Here is a 25,000-nt window from a genome sequence, read left to right on the forward strand (position 1 = left end):
AAAGAGACCTACAACCCTTCCGAGCCAGATAGGAGTCGAACCTACAATCTTCTGATCCGTAGTCAGACGCGTTATCCATTGCGCCACTGGCCCTATGTATTCGCACCTATCTTTTTGTCCTTAAGAGGGCTAGAAAGCGTGTGTGTGTGTGTGTGTGTGTGTGTGTGTGAAGGCACAAGGAAACCCATCTGACCACCTGAAAGTCTGTTCTGTGAGGTTTTCCTAAGTTGTACAAAGGACTTTAGGAGAAGGAAGGACCTAAAAGCTAGGCAAAATGGTCCTAGATCCGAGAAAATCTTTTAGATCAGGCTCAGTTTCTTAAATACTCTGGGTTAACATAATCAGCTCCAGGTCTGTGTGGGGCTGAGCTTGTGAACTCCTTAGTAAGTAGGCGGGTACAACAAAAGGGAGTTTAATATTACAATAGGGGTTAAAATTCAGACACCTTGTCGTAGGCTCACCTTGTCCAGGGACCCAAGCATGCTGCCTTTCCACACTCAGAGCACTTCACCTAACCTACTGTGCAGCTGTTTCGCCTTTAATATCAAAGTTCCACAGGCAGCGTGATGTCACAATGCTCCTTGTCTGTAGCCCAAACCATGAGCCTTTGCAACCCTGGCATAATCTACATACTTACGGTGTGTGAAGTCTTGGACCACGAATGCAGTGAAGAATAATGGATTGCTACTCTTCATACATTTTTGCCCATTGGCTCAGATTTGAATGCTTACTGGCCATCTGAGCATCTCTGCCAGGCCACCCTATGTCTAGAGACTGTGGATTTAGAGAGTTTATAAACATTGTCAGTTCATCAATAAAGTGTGCTCGCTTCGGCAGCACATATACTAAAATTGGAACGATACAGAGAAGATTAGCATGGCCCCTGCGCAAGGATGACACGCAAATTCGTGAAGCGTTCCATATTTTTAACAGCTTTTAGGAGAGAAATCTTCTTTGTTTTCAAGACTTATTGAAATAATAAAGCAGGTTCCAGTCCTGTGTCATGTAATATGTATTTTTAAATTGTCTCTCCTCAACATTTTTAATGTATTTGCCTTGCAGTAAAGAAGGTGCGCTCTATGTCCAGCAGCATTTTACAAGGAAGCCTGCTGGACTTCTGGGACTTTTCTTTCTCTTTTTCAGCCTCCCTGTCATTATTCTTCACCACCTCCAAATCTATACTGCTGCTAGTGATGAGTTGCTTTGTGGGAAGCAGGATAAAGAGAAGGGCAGGGCCTATGCAAATGATGGCCTCCGGGATGCCTGGGAGTCCCTTTTCAGCAGTACTGTTAAAATCTGCCTTGCAACCAGATTGGTCGGGTATGCTGAAAAACACCATGCCAGATTGGGCACCAGGTCTCTAGGCGCTTGGAGGACATATTGGGTCTACATCCCTAAGTTTCTGAGGTCCAAGAAATGTTCACCCTCCGCCCTAATAGAGAGATCGTGGCCGATCGTGGCCGATCGTGGCTGAGAGGGGAAGAAGGTAGCAGGGCAAGATGCTCATGGTTCTTCTCTAATAATGGACCAACTTCCTCTCTCTCCTTAACTGTGGTTCTGCCTGGCTACTGGGGCTACCAGTTGTAAGCCTGCAGCCCACAAGGAGTTGGTTTGTCCCTCTCACAAATGTAAATGGGTAAGCATTCAATTGCACACACCTGCCTGCGTCCACAGACCCTCGCGGGCACACACACTTTTGTCAACAAGCTTTTTTATGTAGTTAAGAGAATCAGGGACCCATGTTGAAATACAAAAGCAGCACACCACGTGACGGCCGTCATGTAGAGTCCAGCAGCAAATGGGAAACGTTTAACTAGCCGTGGTCCTATTACTGCAGCTCTACCGTGGAACAACTGCTGGATGAGTCCTGCTGGAGAATATTGAACCTACATTAAGTCTGAGGTAAATAAGAATACCACAGGAACATAATGAAAAAGAGACCTACAACCCTTCCGAGCCAGATAGGAGTCGAACCTACAATCTTCTGATCCGTAGTCAGACGCGTTATCCATTGCGCCACTGGCCCTATGTATTCGCACCTATCTTTTTGTCCTTAAGAGGGCTAGAAAGCGTGTGTGTGTGTGTGTGTGTGTGTGTGTGTGAAGGCACAAGGAAACCCATCTGACCACCTGAAAGTCTGTTCTGTGAGGTTTTCCTAAGTTGTACAAAGGACTTTAGGAGAAGGAAGGACCTAAAAGCTAGGCAAAATGGTCCTAGATCCGAGAAAATCTTTTAGATCAGGCTCAGTTTCTTAAATACTCTGGGTTAACATAATCAGCTCCAGGTCTGTGTGGGGCTGAGCTTGTGAACTCCTTAGTAAGTAGGCGGGTACAACAAAAGGGAGTTTAATATTACAATAGGGGTTAAAATTCAGACACCTTGTCGTAGGCTCACCTTGTCCAGGGACCCAAGCATGCTGCCTTTCCACACTCAGAGCACTTCACCTAACCTACTGTGCAGCTGTTTCGCCTTTAATATCAAAGTTCCACAGGCAGCGTGATGTCACAATGCTCCTTGTCTGTAGCCCAAACCATGAGCCTTTGCAACCCTGGCATAATCTACATACTTACGGTGTGTGAAGTCTTGGACCACGAATGCAGTGAAGAATAATGGATTGCTACTCTTCATACATTTTTGCCCATTGGCTCAGATTTGAATGCTTACTGGCCATCTGAGCATCTCTGCCAGGCCACCCTATGTCTAGAGACTGTGGATTTAGAGAGTTTATAAACATTGTCAGTTCATCAATAAAGTGTGCTCGCTTCGGCAGCACATATACTAAAATTGGAACGATACAGAGAAGATTAGCATGGCCCCTGCGCAAGGATGACACGCAAATTCGTGAAGCGTTCCATATTTTTAACAGCTTTTAGGAGAGAAATCTTCTTTGTTTTCAAGACTTATTGAAATAATAAAGCAGGTTCCAGTCCTGTGTCATGTAATATGTATTTTTAAATTGTCTCTCCTCAACATTTTTAATGTATTTGCCTTGCAGTAAAGAAGGTGCGCTCTATGTCCAGCAGCATTTTACAAGGAAGCCTGCTGGACTTCTGGGACTTTTCTTTCTCTTTTTCAGCCTCCCTGTCATTATTCTTCACCACCTCCAAATCTATACTGCTGCTAGTGATGAGTTGCTTTGTGGGAAGCAGGATAAAGAGAAGGGCAGGGCCTATGCAAATGATGGCCTCCGGGATGCCTGGGAGTCCCTTTTCAGCAGTACTGTTAAAATCTGCCTTGCAACCAGATTGGTCGGGTATGCTGAAAAACACCATGCCAGATTGGGCACCAGGTCTCTAGGCGCTTGGAGGACATATTGGGTCTACATCCCTAAGTTTCTGAGGTCCAAGAAATGTTCACCCTCCGCCCTAATAGAGAGGTCTTGGCCGATCGATCGTGGCTGAGAGGGGAAGAAGGTAGCAGGGCAAGATGATCATGGTTCTTCTCTAATAATGGACCAACTTCCTCTCTCTCCTTAACTGTGGTTCTGCATGGCTACTGGGGCTACCAGTTGTAAGCCTGCAGCCCACAAGGAGTTGGTTTGTCCCTCTCACAAATGTAAATGGGTAAGCATTCAATTGCACACACCTGCCTGCGTCCACAGATCCTCGCGCGCACACACACTTTTGTCAACAAGCTTTTTTATGTAGTTAAGAGAATCAGGGACCCATGTTGAAATACAAAAGCAGCACACCACGTGACGGCCGTCATGTAGAGTCCAGCAGCAAATGGGAAACGTTTAACTAGCCGTGGTCCTATTACTGCAGCTCTACCGTGGAACAACTGCTGGATGAGTCCTGCTGGAGAATATTGAACCTACATTAAGTCTGAGGTAAATAAGAATACCACAGGAACATAATGAAAAAGAGACCTACAACCCTTCCAAGCCAGATAGGAGTCGAACCTACAATCTTCTGATCCGTAGTCAGACGCGTTATCCATTGCGCCACTGGCCCTATGTATTTGCACCTATCTTTTTGTCCTTAAGAGGGCTAGAAAGCGTGTGTGTGTGTGTGTGTGTGTGTGTGTGTGTGTGTGAAGGCACAAGGAAACCCATCTGACCACCTGAAAGTCTGTTCTATGAGGTTTTCCTAAGTTGTACAAAGGACTTTAGGAGAAGGAAGGACCTAAAAGCTAGGCAAAATGGTCCTAGATCCAAGAAAATCTTTTAGATCAGGCTCAGTTTCTTAAATACTCTGGGTTAACATAATCAGCTCCAGGTCTGTGTGGGGCTGAGCTTGTGAACTCCTTAGTAAGTAGGCGGGTACAACAAAAGGGAGTTTAATATTACAATAGGGGTTACAATTCAGACACCTTGTCGTAGGCTCACCTTGTCCAGGGACCCAAGCATGCTGCCTTTCCACACTCAGAGCACTTCACCTAACCTACTGTGCAGCTGTTTCGCCTTTAATATCAAAGTTCCACAGGCAGCGTGATGTCACAATGCTCCTTGTCTGTAGCCCAAACCATGAGCCTTTGCAACCCTGGCATAATCTACATACTTACGGTGTGTGAAGTCTTGGACCACGAATGCAGTGAAGAATAATGGATTGCTACTCTTCATACATTTTTGCCCATTGGCTCAGATTTGAATGCTTACTGGCCATCTGAGCATCTCTGCCAGGCCACCCTATGTCTAGAGACTGTGGATTTAGAGAGTTTATAAACATTGTCAGTTCATCAATACAGTGTGCTCGCTTCGGCAGCACATATCCTAAAATTGGAACGATACAGAGAAGATTAGCATGGCCCCTGCGCAAGGATGACACGCAAATTCGTGAAGCGTTCCATATTTTTAACAGCTTTTAGGAGAGAAATCTTCTTTGTTTTCAAGACTTATTGAAATAATAAAGCAGGTTCCAGTCCTGTGTCATGTAATATGTATTTTTAAATTGTCTCTCCTCAACATTTTTAATGTATTTGCCTTGCAGTAAAGAAGGTGCGCTCTATGTCCAGCAGCATTTTACAAGGAAGCCTGCTGGACTTCTGGGACTTTTCTTTCTCTTTTTCAGCCTCCCTGTCATTATTCTTCACCACCTCCAAATCTATACTGCTGCTAGTGATGAGTTGCTTTGTGGGAAGCAGGATAAAGAGAAGGGCAGGGCCTATGCAAATGATGGCCTCAGGGATGCCTGGGAGTCCCTTTTCAGCAGTACTGTTAAAATCTGCCTTGCAACCAGATTGGTCGGGTATGCTGAAAAACACCATGCCAGATTGGGCACCAGGTCTCTAGGCGCTTGGAGGACATATTGGGTCTACATCCCTAAGTTTCTGAGGTCCAAGAAATGTTCACCCTCCGCCCTAATAGAGAGGTCTTGGCCGATCGTGGCCGATTGTGGCTGAGAGGGGAAGAAGGTAGCAGGGCAAGATGCTCATGGTTCTTCTCTAATAATGGACCAACTTCCTCTCTCTCCTTAACTGTGGTTCTGCCTGGCTACTGGGGCTACCAGTTGTAAGCCTGCAGCCCACAAGGAGTTGGTTTGTCCCTCTCACAAATGTAAATGGGTAAGCATTCAATTGCACACACCTGCCTGCGTCCACAGACCCTCGCGCGCACACACACTTTTGTCAACAAGCTTTTTTATGTAGTTAAGAGAATCAGGGACCCATGTTGAAATACAAAAGCAGCACACCACGTGACGGCCGTCATGTAGAGTCCAGCAGCAAATGGGAAACGTTTAACTAGCCGTGGTCCTATTACTGCAGCTCTACCGTGGAACAACTGCTGGATGAGTCCTGCTGGAGAATATTGAACCTACATTAAGTCTGAGGTAAATAAGAATACCACAGGAACATAATGAAAAAGAGACCTACAACCCTTCCGAGCCAGATAGGAGTCGAACCTACAATCTTCTGATCCGTAGTCAGACGCGTTATCCATTGCGCCACTGGCCCTATGTATTCGCACCTATCTTTTTGTCCTTAAGAGGGCTAGAAAGCGTGTGTGTGTGTGTGTGTGTGTGTGTGTGTGAAGGCACAAGGAAACCCATCTGACCACCTGAAAGTCTGTTCTGTGAGGTTTTCCTAAGTTGTACAAAGGACTTTAGGAGAAGGAAGGACCTAAAAGCTAGGCAAAATGGTCCTAGATCCGAGAAAATCTTTTAGATCAGGCTCAGTTTCTTAAATACTCTGGGTTAACATAATCAGCTCCAGGTCTGTGTGGGGCTGAGCTTGTGAACTCCTTAGTAAGTAGGCGGGTACAACAAAAGGGAGTTTAATATTACAATAGGGGTTAAAATTCAGACACCTTGTCGTAGGCTCACCTTGTCCAGGGACCCAAGCATGCTGCCTTTCCACACTCAGAGCACTTCACCTAACCTACTGTGCAGCTGTTTCGCCTTTAATATCAAAGTTCCACAGGCAGCGTGATGTCACAATGCTCCTTGTCTGTAGCCCAAACCATGAGCCTTTGCAACCCTGGCATAATCTACATACTTACGGTGTGTGAAGTCTTGGACCACGAATGCAGTGAAGAATAATGGATTGCTACTCTTCATACATTTTTGCCCATTGGCTCAGATTTGAATGCTTACTGGCCATCTGAGCATCTCTGCCAGGCCACCCTATGTCTAGAGACTGTGGATTTAGAGAGTTTATAAACATTGTCAGTTCATCAATAAAGTGTGCTCGCTTCGGCAGCACATATACTAAAATTGGAACGATACAGAGAAGATTAGCATGGCCCCTGCGCAAGGATGACACGCAAATTCGTGAAGCGTTCCATATTTTTAACAGCTTTTAGGAGAGAAATCTTCTTTGTTTTCAAGACTTATTGAAATAATAAAGCAGGTTCCAGTCCTGTGTCATGTAATATGTATTTTTAAATTGTCTCTCCTCAACATTTTTAATGTATTTGCCTTGCAGTAAAGAAGGTGCGCTCTATGTCCAGCAGCATTTTACAAGGAAGCCTGCTGGACTTCTGGGACTTTTCTTTCTCTTTTTCAGCCTCCCTGTCATTATTCTTCACCACCTCCAAATCTATACTGCTGCTAGTGATGAGTTGCTTTGTGGGAAGCAGGATAAAGAGAAGGGCAGGGCCTATGCAAATGATGGCCTCCGGGATGCCTGGGAGTCCCTTTTCAGCAGTACTGTTAAAATCTGCCTTGCAACCAGATTGGTCGGGTATGCTGAAAAACACCATGCCAGATTGGGCACCAGGTCTCTAGGCGCTTGGAGGACATATTGGGTCTACATCCCTAAGTTTCTGAGGTCCAAGAAATGTTCACCCTCCGCCCTAATAGAGAGATCGTGGCCGATCGTGGCCGATCGTGGCTGAGAGGGGAAGAAGGTAGCAGGGCAAGATGCTCATGGTTCTTCTCTAATAATGGACCAACTTCCTCTCTCTCCTTAACTGTGGTTCTGCCTGGCTACTGGGGCTACCAGTTGTAAGCCTGCAGCCCACAAGGAGTTGGTTTGTCCCTCTCACAAATGTAAATGGGTAAGCATTCAATTGCACACACCTGCCTGCGTCCACAGACCCTCGCGGGCACACACACTTTTGTCAACAAGCTTTTTTATGTAGTTAAGAGAATCAGGGACCCATGTTGAAATACAAAAGCAGCACACCACGTGACGGCCGTCATGTAGAGTCCAGCAGCAAATGGGAAACGTTTAACTAGCCGTGGTCCTATTACTGCAGCTCTACCGTGGAACAACTGCTGGATGAGTCCTGCTGGAGAATATTGAACCTACATTAAGTCTGAGGTAAATAAGAATACCACAGGAACATAATGAAAAAGAGACCTACAACCCTTCCGAGCCAGATAGGAGTCGAACCTACAATCTTCTGATCCGTAGTCAGACGCGTTATCCATTGCGCCACTGGCCCTATGTATTCGCACCTATCTTTTTGTCCTTAAGAGGGCTAGAAAGCGTGTGTGTGTGTGTGTGTGTGTGTGTGTGTGAAGGCACAAGGAAACCCATCTGACCACCTGAAAGTCTGTTCTGTGAGGTTTTCCTAAGTTGTACAAAGGACTTTAGGAGAAGGAAGGACCTAAAAGCTAGGCAAAATGGTCCTAGATCCGAGAAAATCTTTTAGATCAGGCTCAGTTTCTTAAATACTCTGGGTTAACATAATCAGCTCCAGGTCTGTGTGGGGCTGAGCTTGTGAACTCCTTAGTAAGTAGGCGGGTACAACAAAAGGGAGTTTAATATTACAATAGGGGTTAAAATTCAGACACCTTGTCGTAGGCTCACCTTGTCCAGGGACCCAAGCATGCTGCCTTTCCACACTCAGAGCACTTCACCTAACCTACTGTGCAGCTGTTTCGCCTTTAATATCAAAGTTCCACAGGCAGCGTGATGTCACAATGCTCCTTGTCTGTAGCCCAAACCATGAGCCTTTGCAACCCTGGCATAATCTACATACTTACGGTGTGTGAAGTCTTGGACCACGAATGCAGTGAAGAATAATGGATTGCTACTCTTCATACATTTTTGCCCATTGGCTCAGATTTGAATGCTTACTGGCCATCTGAGCATCTCTGCCAGGCCACCCTATGTCTAGAGACTGTGGATTTAGAGAGTTTATAAACATTGTCAGTTCATCAATAAAGTGTGCTCGCTTCGGCAGCACATATACTAAAATTGGAACGATACAGAGAAGATTAGCATGGCCCCTGCGCAAGGATGACACGCAAATTCGTGAAGCGTTCCATATTTTTAACAGCTTTTAGGAGAGAAATCTTCTTTGTTTTCAAGACTTATTGAAATAATAAAGCAGGTTCCAGTCCTGTGTCATGTAATATGTATTTTTAAATTGTCTCTCCTCAACATTTTTAATGTATTTGCCTTGCAGTAAAGAAGGTGCGCTCTATGTCCAGCAGCATTTTACAAGGAAGCCTGCTGGACTTCTGGGACTTTTCTTTCTCTTTTTCAGCCTCCCTGTCATTATTCTTCACCACCTCCAAATCTATACTGCTGCTAGTGATGAGTTGCTTTGTGGGAAGCAGGATAAAGAGAAGGGCAGGGCCTATGCAAATGATGGCCTCCGGGATGCCTGGGAGTCCCTTTTCAGCAGTACTGTTAAAATCTGCCTTGCAACCAGATTGGTCGGGTATGCTGAAAAACACCATGCCAGATTGGGCACCAGGTCTCTAGGCGCTTGGAGGACATATTGGGTCTACATCCCTAAGTTTCTGAGGTCCAAGAAATGTTCACCCTCCGCCCTAATAGAGAGGTCTTGGCCGATCGATCGTGGCTGAGAGGGGAAGAAGGTAGCAGGGCAAGATGATCATGGTTCTTCTCTAATAATGGACCAACTTCCTCTCTCTCCTTAACTGTGGTTCTGCATGGCTACTGGGGCTACCAGTTGTAAGCCTGCAGCCCACAAGGAGTTGGTTTGTCCCTCTCACAAATGTAAATGGGTAAGCATTCAATTGCACACACCTGCCTGCGTCCACAGATCCTCGCGCGCACACACACTTTTGTCAACAAGCTTTTTTATGTAGTTAAGAGAATCAGGGACCCATGTTGAAATACAAAAGCAGCACACCACGTGACGGCCGTCATGTAGAGTCCAGCAGCAAATGGGAAACGTTTAACTAGCCGTGGTCCTATTACTGCAGCTCTACCGTGGAACAACTGCTGGATGAGTCCTGCTGGAGAATATTGAACCTACATTAAGTCTGAGGTAAATAAGAATACCACAGGAACATAATGAAAAAGAGACCTACAACCCTTCCAAGCCAGATAGGAGTCGAACCTACAATCTTCTGATCCGTAGTCAGACGCGTTATCCATTGCGCCACTGGCCCTATGTATTTGCACCTATCTTTTTGTCCTTAAGAGGGCTAGAAAGCGTGTGTGTGTGTGTGTGTGTGTGTGTGTGTGTGTGTGAAGGCACAAGGAAACCCATCTGACCACCTGAAAGTCTGTTCTATGAGGTTTTCCTAAGTTGTACAAAGGACTTTAGGAGAAGGAAGGACCTAAAAGCTAGGCAAAATGGTCCTAGATCCAAGAAAATCTTTTAGATCAGGCTCAGTTTCTTAAATACTCTGGGTTAACATAATCAGCTCCAGGTCTGTGTGGGGCTGAGCTTGTGAACTCCTTAGTAAGTAGGCGGGTACAACAAAAGGGAGTTTAATATTACAATAGGGGTTACAATTCAGACACCTTGTCGTAGGCTCACCTTGTCCAGGGACCCAAGCATGCTGCCTTTCCACACTCAGAGCACTTCACCTAACCTACTGTGCAGCTGTTTCGCCTTTAATATCAAAGTTCCACAGGCAGCGTGATGTCACAATGCTCCTTGTCTGTAGCCCAAACCATGAGCCTTTGCAACCCTGGCATAATCTACATACTTACGGTGTGTGAAGTCTTGGACCACGAATGCAGTGAAGAATAATGGATTGCTACTCTTCATACATTTTTGCCCATTGGCTCAGATTTGAATGCTTACTGGCCATCTGAGCATCTCTGCCAGGCCACCCTATGTCTAGAGACTGTGGATTTAGAGAGTTTATAAACATTGTCAGTTCATCAATACAGTGTGCTCGCTTCGGCAGCACATATCCTAAAATTGGAACGATACAGAGAAGATTAGCATGGCCCCTGCGCAAGGATGACACGCAAATTCGTGAAGCGTTCCATATTTTTAACAGCTTTTAGGAGAGAAATCTTCTTTGTTTTCAAGACTTATTGAAATAATAAAGCAGGTTCCAGTCCTGTGTCATGTAATATGTATTTTTAAATTGTCTCTCCTCAACATTTTTAATGTATTTGCCTTGCAGTAAAGAAGGGGCGCTCTATGTCCAGCAGCATTTTACAAGGAAGCCTGCTGGACTTCTGGGACTTTTCTTTCTCTTTTTCAGCCTCCCTGTCATTATTCTTCACCACCTCCAAATCTATACTGCTGCTAGTGATGAGTTGCTTTGTGGGAAGCAGGATAAAGAGAAGGGCAGGGCCTATGCAAATGATGGCCTCAGGGATGCCTGGGAGTCCCTTTTCAGCAGTACTGTTAAAATCTGCCTTGCAACCAGATTTGTCGGGTATGCTGAAAAACACCACGCCAGATTGGGCACCAGGTCTCTAGGCGCTTGGAGGACATATTGGGTCTACATCCCTAAGTTTCTGAGGTCCAAGAAATGTTCACCCTCCGCCCTAATAGAGAGGTCTTGGCCGATCGTGGCCGATCGTGGCTGAGAGGGGAAGAAGGTAGCAGGGCAAGATGCTCATGGTTCTTCTCTAATAATGGACCAACTTCCTCTCTCTCCTTAACTGTGGTTCTGCCTGGCTACTGGGGCTACCAGTTGTAAGCCTGCAGCCCACAAGGAGTTGGTTTGTCCCTCTCACAAATGTAAATGGGTAAGCATTCAATTGCACACACCTGCCTGCGTCCACAGACCCTCGCGCGCACACACACTTTTGTCAACAAGCTTTTTTATGTAGTTAAGAGAATCAGGGACCCATGTTGAAATACAAAAGCAGCACACCACGTGACGGCCGTCATGTAGAGTCCAGCAGCAAATGGGAAACGTTTAACTAGCCGTGGTCCTATTACTGCAGCTCTACCGTGGAACAACTGCTGGATGAGTCCTGCTGGAGAATATTGAACCTACATTAAGTCTGAGGTAAATAAGAATACCACAGGAACATAATGAAAAAGAGACCTACAACCCTTCCGAGCCAGATAGGAGTCGAACCTACAATCTTCTGATCCGTAGTCAGGCGCGTTATCCATTGTGCCACTGGCCCTATGTATTTGCACCTATCTTTTTGTCCTTAAGAGGGCTAGAAAGCGTGTGTGTGTGTGTGTGTGTGTGTGTGTGTGTGAAGGCACAAGGAAACCCATCTGACCACCTGAAAGTCTGTTCTATGAGGTTTTCCTAAGTTGTACAAAGGACTTTAGGAGAAGGAAGGACCTAAAAGCTAGGCAAAATGGTCCTAGATCCAAGAAAATCTTTTAGATCAGGCTCAGTTTCTTAAATACTCTGGGTTAACATAATCAGCTTCAGGTCTGTGTGGGGCTGAGCTTGTGAACTCCTTAGTAAGTAGGCGGGTACAACAAAAGGGAGTTTAATATTACAATAGGGGTTAAAATTCAGACACCTTGTCGTAGGCTCACCTTGTCCAGGGACCCAAGCATGCTGCCTTTCCACACTCAGAGCACTTCACCTAACCTACTGTGCAGCTGTTTCGCCTTTAATATCAAAGTTCCACAGGCAGCGTGATGTCACAATGCTCCTTGTCTGTAGCCCAAACCATGAGCCTTTGCAACCCTGGCATAATCTACATACTTACGGTGTGTGAAGTCTTGGACCACGAATGCAGTGAAGAATAATGGATTGCTACTCTTCATATATTTTTGCCCATTGGCTCAGATTTGAATGCTTACTGGCCATCTGAGCATCTCTGCCAGGCCACCCTATGTCTAGAGACTGTGGATTTAGAGAGTTTATAAACATTGTCAGTTCATCAATACAGTGTGCTCGCTTCGGCAGCACATATACTAAAATTGGAACGATACAGAGAAGATTAGCATGGCCCCTGCGCAAGGATGACACGCAAATTCGTGAAGCGTTCCATATTTTTAACAGCTTTTAGGAGAGAAATCTTCTTTGTTTTCAAGACTTATTGAAATAATAAAGCAGGTTCCAGTCCTGTGTCATGTAATATGTATTTTTAAATTGTCTCTCCTCAACATTTTTAATGTATTTGCCTTGCAGTAAAGAAGGTGCGCTCTATGTCCAGCAGCATTTTACAAGGAAGCCTGCTGGACTTCTGGGACTTTTCTTTCTCTTTTTCAGCCTCCCGGTCATTATTCTTCACCACCTCCAAATCTATACTGCTGCTAGTGATGCGTTGCTTTGTGGGAAGCAGGATAAAGAGAAGGGCAGGGCCTATGCAAATGATGGCCTCAGGGATGCCTGGGAGTCCCTTTTCAGCAGTACTGTTAAAATCTGCCTTGCAACCAGATTGGTCGGGTATGCTGAAAAACACCACGCCAGATTGGGCACCAGGTCTCTAGGCGCTTGGAGGACATATTGGGTCTACATCCCTAAGTTTCTGAGGTCCAAGAAATGTTCACCCTCCGCCCTAATAGAGAGGTCTTGGCCGATCGTGGCCGATCGTGGCTGAGAGGGGAAGAAGGTAGCAGGGCAAGATGCTCATGGTTCTTCTCTAATAATGGACCAACTTCCTCTCTCTCCTTAACTGTGCTTCTGCCTGGCTACTGGGGCTACCAGTTGTAAGCCTGCAGCCCACAAGGAGTTGGTTTGTCCCTCTCACAAATGTAAATGGGTAAGCATTCAATTGCACACACCTGCCTGCGTCCACAGACCCTCGCGCGCACACACACTTTTGTCAACAAGCTTTTTTATGTAGTTAAGAGAATCAGGGACCCATGTTGAAATACAAAAGCAGCACACCACGTGACGGCCGTCATGTAGAGTCCAGCAGCAAATGGGAAACGTTTAACTAGCCGTGGTCCTATTACTGCAGCTCTACCGTGGAACAACTGCTGGATGAGTCCTGCTGGAGAATATTGAACCTACATTAAGTCTGAGGTAAATAAGAATACCACAGGAACATAATGAAAAAGAGACCTACAACCCTTCTGAGCCAGATAGGAGTCAAACCTACAATCTTCTGATCCGTAGTCAGACGCGTTATCCATTGCGCCACTGGCCCTATGTATTTGCACCTATCTTTTTGTCCTTAAGAGGGCTAGAAAGCGTGTGTGTGTGTGTGTGTGTGTGTGTGTGTGAAGGCACAAGGAAACCCATCTGACCACCTGAAAGTCTGTTCTATGAGGTTTTCCTAAGTTGTACAAAGGACTTTAGGAGAAGGAAGGACCTAAAAGCTAGGCAAAATGGTCCTAGATCCAAGAAAATCTTTTAGATCAGGCTCAGTTTCTTAAATACTCTGGGTTAACATAATCAGCTCCAGGTCTGTGTGGGGCTGAGCTTGTGAACTCCTTAGTAAGTAGGCGGGTACAACAAAAGGGAGTTTAATATTACAATAGGGGTTAAAATTCAGACACCTTGTCGTAGGCTCACCTTGTCCAGGGACCCAAGCATGCTGCCTTTCCACACTCAGAGCACTTCACCTAACCTACTGTGCAGCTGTTTCGCCTTTAATATCAAAGTTCCACAGGCAGCGTGATGTCACAATGCTCCTTGTCTGTAGCCCAAACCATGAGCCTTTGCAACCCTGGCATAATCTACATACTTACGGTGTGTGAAGTCTTGGACCACGAATGCAGTGAAGAATAATGGATTGCTACTCTTCATACATTTTTGCCCATTGGCTCAGATTTGAATGCTTACTGGCCATCTGAGCATCTCTGCCAGGCCACCCTATGTCTAGAGACTGTGGATTTAGAGAGTTTATAAACATTGTCAGTTCATCAATACAGTGTGCTCGCTTCGGCAGCACATATACTAAAATTGGAACGATACAGAGAAGATTAGCATGGCCCCTGCGCAAGGATGACACGCAAATTCGTGAAGCGTTCCATATTTTTAACAGCTTTTAGGAGAGAAATCTTCTTTGTTTTCAAGACTTATTGAAATAATAAAGCAGGTTCCAGTCCTGTGTCATGTAATATGTATTTTTAAATTGTCTCTCCTCAACATTTTTAATGTATTTGCCTTGCAGTAAAGAAGGTGCGCTCTATGTCCAGCAGCATTTTACAAGGAAGCCTGCTGGACTTCTGGGACTTTTCTTTCTCTTTTTCAGCCTCCCTGTCATTATTCTTCACCACCTCCAAATCTATACTGCTGCTAGTGATGAGTTGCTTTGTGGGAAGCAGGATAAAGAGAAGGGCAGGGCCTATGCAAATGATGGCCTCAGGGATGCCTGGGAGTCCCTTTTCAGCAGTACTGTTAAAATCTGCCTTGCAACCAGATTGGTCGGGTATGCTGAAAAACACCATGCCAGATTGGGCACCAGGTCTCTAGGCGCTTGGAGGACATATTGGGTCTACATCCCTAAGTTTCTGAGGTCCAAGAAATGTTCACCCTCCGCCCTAATAGAGAGGTCTTGGCCGATCGTGGCCGATTGTGGCTGAGAGGGGAAGAAGGTAGCAGGGCAAGATGCTCATGGTTCTTCTCTAATAATGGACCAACTTCCTCTCTCTCCTTAACTGTGGTTCTGCCTGGCTACTGGGGCTACCAGTTGTAAGCCTGCAGCCCACAAGGAGTTGGTTTGTCCCTCTCACAAATGTAAATGGGTAAGCATTCAATTGCACACACCTGCCTGCGTCCACAGACCCTCGCGCGCACACACACTTTTGTCAACAAGCTTTTTTATGTAGTTAAGAGAATCAGGGACCCATGTTGAAATACAAAAGCAGCACACCACGTGACGGCCGTCATGTAGAGTCCAGCAGCAAATGGGAAACGTTTAACTAGCCGTGGTCCTATTACTGCAGCTCTACCGTGGAACAACTGCTGGATGAGTCCTGCTGGAGAATATTGAACCTACATTAAGTCTGAGGTAAATAAGAATACCACAGGAACATAATGAAAAAGAGACCTACAACCCTTCCGAGCCAGATAGGAGTCGAACCTACAATCTTCTGATCCGTAGTCAGACGCGTTATCCATTGCGCCACTGGCCCTATGTATTCGCACCTATCTTTTTGTCCTTAAGAGGGCTAGAAAGCGTGTGTGTGTGTGTGTGTGTGTGTGTGTGTGAAGGCACAAGGAAACCCATCTGACCACCTGAAAGTCTGTTCTGTGAGGTTTTCCTAAGTTGTACAAAGGACTTTAGGAGAAGGAAGGACCTAAAAGCTAGGCAAAATGGTCCTAGATCCGAGAAAATCTTTTAGATCAGGCTCAGTTTCTTAAATACTCTGGGTTAACATAATCAGCTCCAGGTCTGTGTGGGGCTGAGCTTGTGAACTCCTTAGTAAGTAGGCGGGTACAACAAAAGGGAGTTTAATATTACAATAGGGGTTAAAATTCAGACACCTTGTCGTAGGCTCACCTTGTCCAGGGACCCAAGCATGCTGCCTTTCCACACTCAGAGCACTTCACCTAACCTACTGTGCAGCTGTTTCGCCTTTAATATCAAAGTTCCACAGGCAGCGTGATGTCACAATGCTCCTTGTCTGTAGCCCAAACCATGAGCCTTTGCAACCCTGGCATAATCTACATACTTACGGTGTGTGAAGTCTTGGACCACGAATGCAGTGAAGAATAATGGATTGCTACTCTTCATACATTTTTGCCCATTGGCTCAGATTTGAATGCTTACTGGCCATCTGAGCATCTCTGCCAGGCCACCCTATGTCTAGAGACTGTGGATTTAGAGAGTTTATAAACATTGTCAGTTCATCAATAAAGTGTGCTCGCTTCGGCAGCACATATACTAAAATTGGAACGATACAGAGAAGATTAGCATGGCCCCTGCGCAAGGATGACACGCAAATTCGTGAAGCGTTCCATATTTTTAACAGCTTTTAGGAGAGAAATCTTCTTTGTTTTCAAGACTTATTGAAATAATAAAGCAGGTTCCAGTCCTGTGTCATGTAATATGTATTTTTAAATTGTCTCTCCTCAACATTTTTAATGTATTTGCCTTGCAGTAAAGAAGGTGCGCTCTATGTCCAGCAGCATTTTACAAGGAAGCCTGCTGGACTTCTGGGACTTTTCTTTCTCTTTTTCAGCCTCCCTGTCATTATTCTTCACCACCTCCAAATCTATACTGCTGCTAGTGATGAGTTGCTTTGTGGGAAGCAGGATAAAGAGAAGGGCAGGGCCTATGCAAATGATGGCCTCCGGGATGCCTGGGAGTCCCTTTTCAGCAGTACTGTTAAAATCTGCCTTGCAACCAGATTGGTCGGGTATGCTGAAAAACACCATGCCAGATTGGGCACCAGGTCTCTAGGCGCTTGGAGGACATATTGGGTCTACATCCCTAAGTTTCTGAGGTCCAAGAAATGTTCACCCTCCGCCCTAATAGAGAGGTCTTGGCCGATCGTGGCTGAGAGGGGAAGAAGGTAGCAGGGCAAGATGATCATGGTTCTTCTCTAATAATGGACCAACTTCCTCTCTCTCCTTAACTGTGCTTCTGCCTGGCTACTGGGGCTACCAGTTGTAAGCCTGCAGCCCACAAGGAGTTGGTTTGTCCCTCTCACAAATGTAAATGGGTAAGCATTCAATTGCACACACCTGCCTGCGTCCACAGACCCTCGCGCGCACACACACTTTTGTCAACAAGCTTTTTTATGTAGTTAAGAGAATCAGGGACCCATGTTGAAATACAAAAGCAGCACACCACGTGACGGCCGTCATGTAGAGTCCAGCAGCAAATGGGAAACGTTTAACTAGCCGTGGTCCTATTACTGCAGCTCTACCGTGGAACAACTGCTGGATGAGTCCTGCTGGAGAATATTGAACCTACATTAAGTCTGAGGTAAATAAGAATACCACAGGAACATAATGAAAAAGAGACCTACAACCCTTCTGAGCCAGATAGGAGTCAAACCTACAATCTTCTGATCCGTAGTCAGACGCGTTATCCATTGCGCCACTGGCCCTATGTATTTGCACCTATCTTTTTGTCCTTAAGAGGGCTAGAAAGCGTGTGTGTGTGTGTGTGTGTGTGTGTGTGTGAAGGCACAAGGAAACCCATCTGACCACCTGAAAGTCTGTTCTATGAGGTTTTCCTAAGTTGTACAAAGGACTTTAGGAGAAGGAAGGACCTAAAAGCTAGGCAAAATGGTCCTAGATCCAAGAAAATCTTTTAGATCAGGCTCAGTTTCTTAAATACTCTGGGTTAACATAATCAGCTCCAGGTCTGTGTGGGGCTGAGCTTGTGAACTCCTTAGTAAGTAGGCGGGTACAACAAAAGGGAGTTTAATATTACAATAGGGGTTAAAATTCAGACACCTTGTCGTAGGCTCACCTTGTCCAGGGACCCAAGCATGCTGCCTTTCCACACTCAGAGCACTTCACCTAACCTACTGTGCAGCTGTTTCGCCTTTAATATCAAAGTTCCACAGGCAGCGTGATGTCACAATGCTCCTTGTCTGTAGCCCAAACCATGAGCCTTTGCAACCCTGGCATAATCTACATACTTACGGTGTGTGAAGTCTTGGACCACGAATGCAGTGAAGAATAATGGATTGCTACTCTTCATACATTTTTGCCCATTGGCTCAGATTTGAATGCTTACTGGCCATCTGAGCATCTCTGCCAGGCCACCCTATGTCTAGAGACTGTGGATTTAGAGAGTTTATAAACATTGTCAGTTCATCAATACAGTGTGCTCGCTTCGGCAGCACATATACTAAAATTGGAACGATACAGAGAAGATTAGCATGGCCCCTGCGCAAGGATGACACGCAAATTCGTGAAGCGTTCCATATTTTTAACAGCTTTTAGGAGAGAAATCTTCTTTGTTTTCAAGACTTATTGAAATAATAAAGCAGGTTCCAGTCCTGTGTCATGTAATATGTATTTTTAAATTGTCTCTCCTCAACATTTTTAATGTATTTGCCTTGCAGTAAAGAAGGTGCGCTCTATGTCCAGCAGCATTTTACAAGGAAGCCTGCTGGACTTCTGGGACTTTTCTTTCTCTTTTTCAGCCTCCCTGTCATTATTCTTCACCACCTCCAAATCTATACTGCTGCTAGTGATGAGTTGCTTTGTGGGAAGCAGGATAAAGAGAAGGGCAGGGCCTATGCAAATGATGGCCTCAGGGATGCCTGGGAGTCCCTTTTCAGCAGTACTGTTAAAATCTGCCTTGCAACCAGATTGGTCGGGTATGCTGAAAAACACCATGCCAGATTGGGCACCAGGTCTCTAGGCGCTTGGAGGACATATTGGGTCTACATCCCTAAGTTTCTGAGGTCCAAGAAATGTTCACCCTCCGCCCTAATAGAGAGGACTTGGCCGATCGTGGCCGATTGTGGCTGAGAGGGGAAGAAGGTAGCAGGGCAAGATGCTCATGGTTCTTCTCTAATAATGGACCAACTTCCTCTCTCTCCTTAACTGTGGTTCTGCCTGGCTACTGGGGCTACCAGTTGTAAGCCTGCAGCCCACAAGGAGTTGGTTTGTCCCTCTCACAAATGTAAATGGGTAAGCATTCAATTGCACACACCTGCCTGCGTCCACAGACCCTCGCGCGCACACACACTTTTGTCAACAAGCTTTTTTATGTAGTTAAGAGAATCAGGGACCCATGTTGAAATACAAAAGCAGCACACCACGTGACGGCCGTCATGTAGAGTCCAGCAGCAAATGGGAAACGTTTAACTAGCCGTGGTCCTATTACTGCAGCTCTACCGTGGAACAACTGCTGGATGAGTCCTGCTGGAGAATATTGAACCTACATTAAGTCTGAGGTAAATAAGAATACCACAGGAACATAATGAAAAAGAGACCTACAACCCTTCCGAGCCAGATAGGAGTCGAACCTACAATCTTCTGATCCGTAGTCAGACGCGTTATCCATTGCGCCACTGGCCCTATGTATTCGCACCTATCTTTTTGTCCTTAAGAGGGCTAGAAAGCGTGTGTGTGTGTGTGTGTGTGTGTGTGTGTGAAGGCACAAGGAAACCCATCTGACCACCTGAAAGTCTGTTCTGTGAGGTTTTCCTAAGTTGTACAAAGGACTTTAGGAGAAGGAAGGACCTAAAAGCTAGGCAAAATGGTCCTAGATCCGAGAAAATCTTTTAGATCAGGCTCAGTTTCTTAAATACTCTGGGTTAACATAATCAGCTCCAGGTCTGTGTGGGGCTGAGCTTGTGAACTCCTTAGTAAGTAGGCGGGTACAACAAAAGGGAGTTTAATATTACAATAGGGGTTAAAATTCAGACACCTTGTCGTAGGCTCACCTTGTCCAGGGACCCAAGCATGCTGCCTTTCCACACTCAGAGCACTTCACCTAACCTACTGTGCAGCTGTTTCGCCTTTAATATCAAAGTTCCACAGGCAGCGTGATGTCACAATGCTCCTTGTCTGTAGCCCAAACCATGAGCCTTTGCAACCCTGGCATAATCTACATACTTACGGTGTGTGAAGTCTTGGACCACGAATGCAGTGAAGAATAATGGATTGCTACTCTTCATACATTTTTGCCCATTGGCTCAGATTTGAATGCTTACTGGCCATCTGAGCATCTCTGCCAGGCCACCCTATGTCTAGAGACTGTGGATTTAGAGAGTTTATAAACATTGTCAGTTCATCAATAAAGTGTGCTCGCTTCGGCAGCACATATACTAAAATTGGAACGATACAGAGAAGATTAGCATGGCCCCTGCGCAAGGATGACACGCAAATTCGTGAAGCGTTCCATATTTTTAACAGCTTTTAGGAGAGAAATCTTCTTTGTTTTCAAGACTTATTGAAATAATAAAGCAGGTTCCAGTCCTGTGTCATGTAATATGTATTTTTAAATTGTCTCTCCTCAACATTTTTAATGTATTTGCCTTGCAGTAAAGAAGGTGCGCTCTATGTCCAGCAGCATTTTACAAGGAAGCCTGCTGGACTTCTGGGACTTTTCTTTCTCTTTTTCAGCCTCCCTGTCATTATTCTTCACCACCTCCAAATCTATACTGCTGCTAGTGATGAGTTGCTTTGTGGGAAGCAGGATAAAGAGAAGGGCAGGGCCTATGCAAATGATGGCCTCCGGGATGCCTGGGAGTCCCTTTTCAGCAGTACTGTTAAAATCTGCCTTGCAACCAGATTGGTCGGGTATGCTGAAAAACACCATGCCAGATTGGGCACCAGGTCTCTAGGCGCTTGGAGGACATATTGGGTCTACATCCCTAAGTTTCTGAGGTCCAAGAAATGTTCACCCTCCGCCCTAATAGAGAGGTCTTGGCCGATCGTGGCTGAGAGGGGAAGAAGGTAGCAGGGCAAGATGATCATGGTTCTTCTCTAATAATGGACCAACTTCCTCTCTCTCCTTAACTGTGGTTCTGCATGGCTACTGGGGCTACCAGTTGTAAGCCTGCAGCCCACAAGGAGTTGGTTTGTCCCTCTCACAAATGTAAATGGGTAAGCATTCAATTGCACACACCTGCCTGCGTCCACAGATCCTCGCGCGCACACACACTTTTGTCAACAAGCTTTTTTATGTAGTTAAGAGAATCAGGGACCCATGTTGAAATACAAAAGCAGCACACCACGTGACGGCCGTCATGTAGAGTCCAGCAGCAAATGGGAAACGTTTAACTAGCCGTGGTCCTATTACTGCAGCTCTACCGTGGAACAACTGCTGGATGAGTCCTGCTGGAGAATATTGAACCTACATTAAGTCTGAGGTAAATAAGAATACCACAGGAACATAATGAAAAAGAGACCTACAACCCTTCCGAGCCAGATAGGAGTCGAACCTACAATCTTCTGATCCGTAGTCAGACGCGTTATCCATTGCGCCACTGGCCCTATGTATTCGCACCTATCTTTTTGTCCTTAAGAGGGCTAGAAAGCGTGTGTGTGTGTGTGTGTGTGTGTGTGTGTGTGAAGGCACAAGGAAACCCATCTGACCACCTGAAAGTCTGTTCTGTGAGGTTTTCCTAAGTTGTACAAAGGACTTTAGGAGAAGGAAGGACCTAAAAGCTAGGCAAAATGGTCCTAGATCCGAGAAAATCTTTTAGATCAGGCTCAGTTTCTTAAATACTCTGGGTTAACATAATCAGCTCCAGGTCTGTGTGGGGCTGAGCTTGTGAACTCCTTAGTAAGTAGGCGGGTACAACAAAAGGGAGTTTAATATTACAATAGGGGTTAAAATTCAGACACCTTGTCGTAGGCTCACCTTGTCCAGGGACCCAAGCATGCTGCCTTTCCACACTCAGAGCACTTCACCTAACCTACTGTGCAGCTGTTTCGCCTTTAATATCAAAGTTCCACAGGCAGCGTGATGTCACAATGCTCCTTGTCTGTAGCCCAAACCATGAGCCTTTGCAACCCTGGCATAATCTACATACTTACGGTGTGTGAAGTCTTGGACCACGAATGCAGTGAAGAATAATGGATTGCTACTCTTCATACATTTTTGCCCATTGGCTCAGATTTGAATGCTTACTGGCCATCTGAGCATCTCTGCCAGGCCACCCTATGTCTAGAGACTGTGGATTTAGAGAGTTTATAAACATTGTCAGTTCATCAATAAAGTGTGCTCGCTTCGGCAGCACATATACTAAAATTGGAACGATACAGAGAAGATTAGCATGGCCCCTGCGCAAGGATGACACGCAAATTCGTGAAGCGTTCCATATTTTTAACAGCTTTTAGGAGAGAAATCTTCTTTGTTTTCAAGACTTATTGAAATAATAAAGCAGGTTCCAGTCCTGTGTCATGTAATATGTATTTTTAAATTGTCTCTCCTCAACATTTTTAATGTATTTGCCTTGCAGTAAAGAAGGTGCGCTCTATGTCCAGCAGCATTTTACAAGGAAGCCTGCTGGACTTCTGGGACTTTTCTTTCTCTTTTTCAGCCTCCCTGTCATTATTCTTCACCACCTCCAAATCTATACTGCTGCTAGTGATGAGTTGCTTTGTGGGAAGCAGGATAAAGAGAAGGGCAGGGCCTATGCAAATGATGGCCTCCGGGATGCCTGGGAGTCCCTTTTCAGCAGTACTGTTAAAATCTGCCTTGCAACCAGATTGGTCGGGTATGCTGAAAAACACCATGCCAGATTGGGCACCAGGTCTCTAGGCGCTTGGAGGACATATTGGGTCTACATCCCTAAGTTTCTGAGGTCCAAGAAATGTTCACCCTCCGCCCTAATAGAGAGATCGTGGCCGATCGTGGCCGATCGTGGCCGATCGTGGCTGAGAGGGGAAGAAGGTAGCAGGGCAAGATGCTCATGGTTCTTCTCTAATAATGGACCAACTTCCTCTCTCTCCTTAACTGTGGTTCTGCCTGGCTACTGGGGCTACCAGTTGTAAGCCTGCAGCCCACAAGGAGTTGGTTTGTCCCTCTCACAAATGTAAATGGGTAAGCATTCAATTGCACACACCTGCCTGCGTCCACAGACCCTCGCGGGCACACACACTTTTGTCAACAAGCTTTTTTATGTAGTTAAGAGAATCAGGGACCCATGTTGAAATACAAAAGCAGCACACCACGTGACGGCCGTCATGTAGAGTCCAGCAGCAAATGGGAAACGTTTAACTAGCCGTGGTCCTATTACTGCAGCTCTACCGTGGAACAACTGCTGGATGAGTCCTGCTGGAGAATATTGAACCTACATTAAGTCTGAGGTAAATAAGAATACCACAGGAACATAATGAAAAAGAGACCTACAACCCTTCCGAGCCAGATAGGAGTCAAACCTACAATCTTCTGATCCGTAGTCAGACGCGTTATCCATTGCGCCACTGGCCCTATGTATTCGCACCTATCTTTTTGTCCTTAAGAGGGCTAGAAAGCGTGTGTGTGTGTGTGTGTGTGTGTGTGTGTGAAGGCACAAGGAAACCCATCTGACCACCTGAAAGTCTGTTCTGTGAGGTTTTCCTAAGTTGTACAAAGGACTTTAGGAGAAGGAAGGACCTAAAAGCTAGGCAAAATGGTCCTAGATCCGAGAAAATCTTTTAGATCAGGCTCAGTTTCTTAAATACTCTGGGTTAACATAATCAGCTCCAGGTCTGTGTGGGGCTGAGCTTGTGAACTCCTTAGTAAGTAGGCGGGTACAACAAAAGGGAGTTTAATATTACAATAGGGGTTAAAATTCAGACACCTTGTCGTAGGCTCACCTTGTCCAGGGACCCAAGCATGCTGCCTTTCCACACTCAGAGCACTTCACCTAACCTACTGTGCAGCTGTTTCGCCTTTAATATCAAAGTTCCACAGGCAGCGTGATGTCACAATGCTCCTTGTCTGTAGCCCAAACCATGAGCCTTTGCAACCCTGGCATAATCTACATACTTACGGTGTGTGAAGTCTTGGACCACGAATGCAGTGAAGAATAATGGATTGCTACTCTTCATACATTTTTGCCCATTGGCTCAGATTTGAATGCTTACTGGCCATCTGAGCATCTCTGCCAGGCCACCCTATGTCTAGAGACTGTGGATTTAGAGAGTTTATAAACATTGTCAGTTCATCAATAAAGTGTGCTCGCTTCGGCAGCACATATACTAAAATTGGAACGATACAGAGAAGATTAGCATGGCCCCTGCGCAAGGATGACACGCAAATTCGTGAAGCGTTCCATATTTTTAACAGCTTTTAGGAGAGAAATCTTCTTTGTTTTCAAGACTTATTGAAATAATAAAGCAGGTTCCAGTCCTGTGTCATGTAATATGTATTTTTAAATTGTCTCTCCTCAACATTTTTAATGTATTTGCCTTGCAGTAAAGAAGGTGCGCTCTATGTCCAGCAGCATTTTACAAGGAAGCCTGCTGGACTTCTGGGACTTTTCTTTCTCTTTTTCAGCCTCCCTGTCATTATTCTTCACCACCTCCAAATCTATACTGCTGCTAGTGATGAGTTGCTTTGTGGGAAGCAGGATAAAGAGAAGGGCAGGGCCTATGCAAATGATGGCCTCCGGGATGCCTGGGAGTCCCTTTTCAGCAGTACTGTTAAAATCTGCCTTGCAACCAGATTGGTCGGGTATGCTGAAAAACACCATGCCAGATTGGGCACCAGGTCTCTAGGCGCTTGGAGGACATATTGGGTCTACATCCCTAAGTTTCTGAGGTCCAAGAAATGTTCACCCTCCGCCCTAATAGAGAGGTCTTGGCCGATCGATCGTGGCTGAGAGGGGAAGAAGGTAGCAGGGCAAGATGATCATGGTTCTTCTCTAATAATGGACCAACTTCCTCTCTCTCCTTAACTGTGGTTCTGCATGGCTACTGGGGCTACCAGTTGTAAGCCTGCAGCCCACAAGGAGTTGGTTTGTCCCTCTCACAAATGTAAATGGGTAAGCATTCAATTGCACACACCTGCCTCCGTCCACAGATCCTCGCGCGCACACACACTTTTGTCAACAAGCTTTTTTATGTAGTTAAGAGAATCAGGGACCCATGTTGAAATACAAAAGCAGCACACCACGTGACGGCCGTCATGTAGAGTCCAGCAGCAAATGGGAAACGTTTAACTA

At 45.6% G+C, this 25,000-nt stretch overlaps 25 non-coding genes across 25 annotated transcripts; 13 read left to right on the top strand and 12 right to left on the bottom strand.

Annotated features, from left to right (window-relative positions):
• Positions 1-20: 20 nt before the first annotated feature.
• TRNAR-ACG (transfer RNA arginine (anticodon ACG)) lies at positions 21-93 on the bottom strand. Its single transcript has one exon. It is a non-coding gene; the product is annotated as a tRNA-Arg (tRNA).
• A 728-nt stretch (positions 94-821) lies between these two features.
• On the top strand, positions 822-928 carry LOC144764729 (U6 spliceosomal RNA). The gene has a single exon (XR_013596762.1). It is a non-coding gene; the product is annotated as a U6 spliceosomal RNA (small nuclear RNA).
• Positions 929-1,953: 1,025 nt separating this feature from the next.
• On the bottom strand, positions 1,954-2,026 carry TRNAR-ACG (transfer RNA arginine (anticodon ACG)). The gene has a single exon. It is a non-coding gene; the product is annotated as a tRNA-Arg (tRNA).
• Positions 2,027-2,754: 728 nt separating this feature from the next.
• On the top strand, positions 2,755-2,861 carry LOC144764730 (U6 spliceosomal RNA). Its single transcript, XR_013596763.1, has one exon. It is a non-coding gene; the product is annotated as a U6 spliceosomal RNA (small nuclear RNA).
• Positions 2,862-3,880: 1,019 nt separating this feature from the next.
• On the bottom strand, positions 3,881-3,953 carry TRNAR-ACG (transfer RNA arginine (anticodon ACG)). The gene has a single exon. It is a non-coding gene; the product is annotated as a tRNA-Arg (tRNA).
• A 734-nt stretch (positions 3,954-4,687) lies between these two features.
• Positions 4,688-4,794, top strand: LOC144764919 (U6 spliceosomal RNA). Its single transcript, XR_013596943.1, has one exon. It is a non-coding gene; the product is annotated as a U6 spliceosomal RNA (small nuclear RNA).
• Positions 4,795-5,819: 1,025 nt separating this feature from the next.
• TRNAR-ACG (transfer RNA arginine (anticodon ACG)) lies at positions 5,820-5,892 on the bottom strand. The gene has a single exon. It is a non-coding gene; the product is annotated as a tRNA-Arg (tRNA).
• A 728-nt stretch (positions 5,893-6,620) lies between these two features.
• LOC144764731 (U6 spliceosomal RNA) lies at positions 6,621-6,727 on the top strand. The gene has a single exon (XR_013596764.1). It is a non-coding gene; the product is annotated as a U6 spliceosomal RNA (small nuclear RNA).
• A 1,025-nt stretch (positions 6,728-7,752) lies between these two features.
• Positions 7,753-7,825, bottom strand: TRNAR-ACG (transfer RNA arginine (anticodon ACG)). The gene has a single exon. It is a non-coding gene; the product is annotated as a tRNA-Arg (tRNA).
• A 728-nt stretch (positions 7,826-8,553) lies between these two features.
• On the top strand, positions 8,554-8,660 carry LOC144764732 (U6 spliceosomal RNA). Its single transcript, XR_013596765.1, has one exon. It is a non-coding gene; the product is annotated as a U6 spliceosomal RNA (small nuclear RNA).
• A 1,019-nt stretch (positions 8,661-9,679) lies between these two features.
• Positions 9,680-9,752, bottom strand: TRNAR-ACG (transfer RNA arginine (anticodon ACG)). The gene has a single exon. It is a non-coding gene; the product is annotated as a tRNA-Arg (tRNA).
• A 734-nt stretch (positions 9,753-10,486) lies between these two features.
• Positions 10,487-10,593, top strand: LOC144764920 (U6 spliceosomal RNA). Its single transcript, XR_013596944.1, has one exon. It is a non-coding gene; the product is annotated as a U6 spliceosomal RNA (small nuclear RNA).
• Positions 10,594-12,421: 1,828 nt separating this feature from the next.
• LOC144764733 (U6 spliceosomal RNA) lies at positions 12,422-12,528 on the top strand. Its single transcript, XR_013596766.1, has one exon. It is a non-coding gene; the product is annotated as a U6 spliceosomal RNA (small nuclear RNA).
• Positions 12,529-13,553: 1,025 nt separating this feature from the next.
• On the bottom strand, positions 13,554-13,626 carry TRNAR-ACG (transfer RNA arginine (anticodon ACG)). Its single transcript has one exon. It is a non-coding gene; the product is annotated as a tRNA-Arg (tRNA).
• Positions 13,627-14,354: 728 nt separating this feature from the next.
• On the top strand, positions 14,355-14,461 carry LOC144764734 (U6 spliceosomal RNA). The gene has a single exon (XR_013596767.1). It is a non-coding gene; the product is annotated as a U6 spliceosomal RNA (small nuclear RNA).
• A 1,025-nt stretch (positions 14,462-15,486) lies between these two features.
• TRNAR-ACG (transfer RNA arginine (anticodon ACG)) lies at positions 15,487-15,559 on the bottom strand. Its single transcript has one exon. It is a non-coding gene; the product is annotated as a tRNA-Arg (tRNA).
• A 728-nt stretch (positions 15,560-16,287) lies between these two features.
• Positions 16,288-16,394, top strand: LOC144764735 (U6 spliceosomal RNA). Its single transcript, XR_013596768.1, has one exon. It is a non-coding gene; the product is annotated as a U6 spliceosomal RNA (small nuclear RNA).
• A 1,015-nt stretch (positions 16,395-17,409) lies between these two features.
• On the bottom strand, positions 17,410-17,482 carry TRNAR-ACG (transfer RNA arginine (anticodon ACG)). Its single transcript has one exon. It is a non-coding gene; the product is annotated as a tRNA-Arg (tRNA).
• A 728-nt stretch (positions 17,483-18,210) lies between these two features.
• On the top strand, positions 18,211-18,317 carry LOC144764736 (U6 spliceosomal RNA). Its single transcript, XR_013596769.1, has one exon. It is a non-coding gene; the product is annotated as a U6 spliceosomal RNA (small nuclear RNA).
• Positions 18,318-19,342: 1,025 nt separating this feature from the next.
• Positions 19,343-19,415, bottom strand: TRNAR-ACG (transfer RNA arginine (anticodon ACG)). Its single transcript has one exon. It is a non-coding gene; the product is annotated as a tRNA-Arg (tRNA).
• Positions 19,416-20,143: 728 nt separating this feature from the next.
• LOC144764737 (U6 spliceosomal RNA) lies at positions 20,144-20,250 on the top strand. Its single transcript, XR_013596770.1, has one exon. It is a non-coding gene; the product is annotated as a U6 spliceosomal RNA (small nuclear RNA).
• A 1,015-nt stretch (positions 20,251-21,265) lies between these two features.
• TRNAR-ACG (transfer RNA arginine (anticodon ACG)) lies at positions 21,266-21,338 on the bottom strand. The gene has a single exon. It is a non-coding gene; the product is annotated as a tRNA-Arg (tRNA).
• Positions 21,339-22,068: 730 nt separating this feature from the next.
• Positions 22,069-22,175, top strand: LOC144764738 (U6 spliceosomal RNA). Its single transcript, XR_013596771.1, has one exon. It is a non-coding gene; the product is annotated as a U6 spliceosomal RNA (small nuclear RNA).
• A 1,035-nt stretch (positions 22,176-23,210) lies between these two features.
• Positions 23,211-23,283, bottom strand: TRNAR-ACG (transfer RNA arginine (anticodon ACG)). The gene has a single exon. It is a non-coding gene; the product is annotated as a tRNA-Arg (tRNA).
• A 728-nt stretch (positions 23,284-24,011) lies between these two features.
• LOC144764740 (U6 spliceosomal RNA) lies at positions 24,012-24,118 on the top strand. The gene has a single exon (XR_013596772.1). It is a non-coding gene; the product is annotated as a U6 spliceosomal RNA (small nuclear RNA).
• The last annotated feature ends 882 nt before the right edge of the window (positions 24,119-25,000 follow it).

Source organism: Lissotriton helveticus, chromosome 6, assembly GCF_964261635.1.
Source record: "Lissotriton helveticus chromosome 6, aLisHel1.1, whole genome shotgun sequence".
Classification (NCBI taxonomy): Eukaryota; Metazoa; Chordata; class Amphibia; order Caudata; family Salamandridae; genus Lissotriton; species Lissotriton helveticus.